This window comes from Oncorhynchus clarkii, chromosome 3 (genome assembly GCF_045791955.1).
Source record: "Oncorhynchus clarkii lewisi isolate Uvic-CL-2024 chromosome 3, UVic_Ocla_1.0, whole genome shotgun sequence".
In the NCBI taxonomy this organism is placed as follows: domain Eukaryota; kingdom Metazoa; phylum Chordata; class Actinopteri; order Salmoniformes; family Salmonidae; genus Oncorhynchus; species Oncorhynchus clarkii.
Window position 1 is genome coordinate 82,792,631 of NC_092149.1, and position 5,000 is coordinate 82,797,630.

Here is a 5,000-nt window from a genome sequence, read left to right on the forward strand (position 1 = left end):
CCAGAACTCTAAAGTGAAAATACTTCACCACATCAACAGTTCACATTGAGAGGGGGGGGTGGGGGGGGGGTTCACGGGGGGGGGGGGGGGCACAGTAGCCTCGAGGTCAGAGTGTTGGGCCGAAAGGTTGCTGGTTTGAATAGTTTTTAAAAAAAAAATCTATAATCTGTCGATGTTTGCTCCAAGGGTGCTGTACAAGCAGGAAGGAATAGATACACTAAACTACCAGCAGGGGGCACTGCTGTAACACTATATATCTCATTTAACGAGGCAAGTCAGTTACGAACAAATTCTTGTTCAGTGACGGCCTACCGGGGAACAGTGGGTTAACTGCCTTGTTCAGGGGCAGAACGACAGGTTCTGTCAGATCGGGGATTCGATCCAGGAAACTTCCAGTATATTTGAATATGTGTTAGTAAAAGACAACAGGGTTAAAGAACGAAAATCGTTTTTTGTTACATTGCATTTTTATTGATATTTTAATCCATCAATTTCATCAAGTGCACATTTTTGAGTGTTTAAACCCTCACCCACCCAGCAATCTGACATTACAGAAAATCTATGATAAAAATTGTACCAACAAAAAGCAAAAACAAGATATTGATCTTTTAATACGTCAATGAGGTAAAGTCCTATTTCCTGTGCAGTCACAGCAAGCATCATGCTTAATAAGTACACAACTATCAATTGTGCCGTTTTACTTTTTCTTATAACAGTGTACAAAAAACAGATTGCATTCCAACTTAACAATTTAGATTATGCAACTTTTCCATGACTACAAATCTACAGATGGGTATATTCATCATTCTGGGTCCCCTAATTTAACCTAATATCTGCCCCTTTAGGGATTACAAACATGGGGTACAGAGGTTCACTGAATTTGGTGTTGAAAGAGTAAACACGATTTACTGCATTAACTAAGTTAATTTTACGTATATTTACTACAGTACTCGATACATTACCGTACACAGCAAGGATTCCAGAGTCACAGTCTAAATACACATGAATGCTGCTAAGAGAGTTGTTACCAGTGGTTATGGTATGAACTGTCTCACCTGAATTTGCATATAGCGTAGTCTGAGAGGTGGAAAACCGTATGTGCCAACTCTCCTTCATTTCGCCAGCGTTTTCCTTGTACATCACCCCAACCTCACAATACGAGTCCTCCTGTGATCCACTGGGAAGATTCTTAAAGTGCACTTGCCAGTAGTGACAGCCTCTACTGAAGCCTTGAGCACCCCTCACCATTTCACTCCGTTTGAGTCGCTCTGGGTGCAGGGTGTGGGGCTGGATGTGTGGGTATGTGTTCCTAGCACTGGTCATGTCCAGAGATAGCCAGATATGTCTCCCGACAGAATTGGGATCCAAGGTGATGGTCTTTTCATCTGTTGATTCAGTCAAGAATACTTAAAAACAGTCATCGTTAATGGTAATATTGAATATGCTATGGTAAAACACTATTTGGAAGGCAAACACGGCCCACCGTCCTCTTTATGCTTTTGTGGGTCTAGAACAGGTCACACCTATCAGAGGGGGTAACCTCCCTAAAATACTCTCATCCTTGAGGTCCAAGTGATGATTTCTCATTCAGACCTTTTTTTTTAATAGATTATATAGCTGCACTGTATTTTTAATGCTTATACAATATGTATAATTTCCTACATTCAATCACAATCTTTCTATCCAGATGTTTATTTTTCTATTCCCAAAAACATCTATTTTTGTAGGCATTACTGTGCAATAGGAACTAAATGCACCACAATTCTCAAATGTGTGATATGTGTGTGTGTACACACACACACACACACACACACACACACACACACACACACACACACACACACACACACACACACACACACACACACACACACACACACACACACACACACACACACACACACATATATATAGTAACAATAATTTGTTCACTAATGTTTTTATTACCACTATGTACCACCTTCACACAGGTGAGGCAATTGTAATTATCACCTAGGCACCTGCATATAAAAATACAACAGTTTTGGCACATCTTTAGATGCTCTGATGAAGGCGTAACTTCCCAAATGCGTCTGCCTGCCCGGCCCCCCAAAAAAAGAAACACTGAAATTAGTTAACGCCTTTAAGTTAAAAACAATAATTGTTTTACTATTTTGAGTATCACAATTTCCAAATGTTCTAGAAATTAGGATTTAATTCGAGGTCAGTGTCAGATATGACAGAGCATAAAACCAGAACTGTTGTGCAAGATCTATTGTGGAGTGTTTACCCACTCTTAACAGTTTGATTAGTGTTGTGTGTCAACTGTACACAATAGGCTCTGATATCAGATATTGTGTATGTCTAGTACTGAACCATTAGACTACATGGACGTATTGCTCAATACCAGAGACTTTCACAGTGAATATAACATACATGTTAAAATCAAATCAGATTCATTATACTTACATTGTTTCAGTGTTGACAGTGAACACCGACAGGCTGTGGGATCTACACGTAAAGCTGTCCTAGCGCCAGAACCTTGGTCTGTGGATCGAAGAAAATAGTCATGGAAGACAATAATGTTTTTATGAATAGCTGCAGTTTGTCTTCCTGAATTACTGGAAATAGTCTAATCACACGGTACTTATTAAATGAATGTACTGACCCTTCCAGATCCTGTCAATCTCCTTGTGGAGCCTCTCTTTGAGTTCTCCTGCCTGAACAAGTCTCTCCTCTTGGTCCAGACTGACACAGTATGGAGATGCATCAACTGAGCCTTTCTGCAGGGCATTGTAATCCTGAAAACAGGAGGATATTTAGCCACTCTTGGAGGACAATGGAAGTTGATCCTAGAACTGCTGTGTTGTCATTAAAAACCAACATGTTTCAGCTTGTGGCCTTCATCAGGGTTTTACAGACAATCCTGAAAATAATATATATATATATATATATATAAATATATATATATATGACACCAGTAAGGCAGACGTCAGCTCAAAGTCCACTTTGACCATTTGGGCTCAAGTTGATAAATATTTGTTGAAACAAAGTGTAAATTCACCTGAAGCAACCTCCCAGGTTCTTCACCCTGCAATGCCAGCTCCATCCCAGTGACCTCATCCTCCAAGCTCTTGAATCTCTTCTCCATCTTCTGAACCTCACTCTCTGTTTTCAGCAGCATCTCTTTCTCTTTCTCCTCCATTGAGGCCATCAGTTGTTTCTGCTCCTCTGTGATGGCTGAGATCAGCATGATGAAATTTGTCTGCTGTTCTTGTTTCTGTAGACTGGCAGAGATCTGACAGGAAGAGGTGTCGGAACAAAAAAGACATGACACAGTGGATGTTTTCTAGTGTTTGTTTTCTTGCTCTTGTTTTAGTTCATCTTCCTCCCAATAACCAGTTTTATATGTTACAGAGGCTTCCTATTACATATGAAATGGCCTCGTAATCATATTCTAGAATAGAATCAGAGGGTTTGTAGATGGAAAGAACTCTGTAACCATGACATTTCACTGTGGCTCAACTCATCCACAGTCTTTTTCATATAAATACATTAAACCTTAGCTAGGTTTCCATCCAAATGGCGACATTCATCTTTGCCGACGAGTCGTAGTGGGAAAACCACACAACACGTCCTCGCTTGACTCCAAGTTTACTTCGATATGAAGGTTATTATATCAATATTTGCGCATATATAAAAAAAAAAAAGTTTCCACCGATATTTCTAGCATAATTCATTTTACCGACACAAAAAAACATCCCACCTTCTCTGAAGCATTTAGTTTTTGTCGACATTTGGAAAGTTTACAACAACAAAAAAACGGTTTCCATCAGGCCTGTCATTAAAACATTTATCCAACATGTACTTTACTCACTAAGAGGTTGGATGGAAACCTGGTTAGTACCGTACCTTGAATGACTCCATGGTGTTCTTGGCTTTGAGAATCTCCGTCTTTACCGTGCACACATTGTTCTTTTTGGCAAGCAGCTCTTTCAGCACTCTCTGCTGTAAATTCAGGGCATTTTATTTACACGCACAGAGATACTGCCGTTTAAAGTTACAGTAGACATTATACTCTAGAGTAATTATTGGTCATTATTCATACTCATTTCTCTCCTTACCTTGATTTGGGGGATCTGTTCCTCTGCAGGTGTGGTTTTGTGGGTCTTATGACCCAGAGAGTCACATTGAGCGCAGATCAGAGCCTTATCATCCAGGCAGAACAGAGACAGAGGTTGACCATGTTCACCACATAATGTGTTCACATCCCTTGGCTGGGCCAGTTCTTCAACTATAGATGTACACTTCCCTGCCATTTTCCTGGGAAGAATGGAGATTTTCGCTGGTTTACGATGTGGCTCCGCCAATCTGAGAGTGTTGGACAGGGCGTCTAGAACATGGTTCATGGCCAGCTCAGGTCTCTCAGCGAACCTTCTCATACACAGAGGGCAGCTGCACTCCCCTTTGTTCCAGTAGGACTGTATGCATCCCTGGCAGAAGTTGTGTCCACAGGGAATAGTGACGGGGTTGGAGAAGACATCGAGACAGACAGAGCAGATAAAATGCTCCCGAGATAAACCACCCGTGGCCATTTTGTTTCGACGCGGGAGCAGGAAGAATGAGTGGCAAGTCTGTACAGGATGCGTGGGTTTGGTAATAGGGTGTTGCCCGGATTCTTTCAACATATCAGTGAAATATCTACCAGGCCCTGGAAAGCCTCTTTTTGTTTTGCAGGGTGGAGTCCATGGACCTGTCATGGGATTGGATGCCTTCTTCTTCCTTGGTATTATGACGTTCGCACATGTTGTTTGTGCGCGTCGCAGCGTTAGTGCGTGTTCAATCACATTACATTTGTGATACAAAAATTAAAAAGGGATAAAAAATAATAATAATTGCACCAACAACCAACCTTACTCCAATATAACACTATTACAACCAAAACAAGGTTTATGAAATGGTATATACAGCGCATTCAGAAAGTACTCAAACCCCTTGACTTTTTCCACATTTTGTTACAT

At 40.8% G+C, this 5,000-nt stretch overlaps 1 pseudogene; it reads right to left on the reverse strand.

The window, feature by feature from the left end:
• Positions 1 to 448: 448 nt before the first annotated feature.
• Positions 449 to 4,728, reverse strand: LOC139405520 (E3 ubiquitin-protein ligase TRIM11-like; annotated as a pseudogene).
• Positions 4,729 to 5,000: the final 272 nt, after the last annotated feature.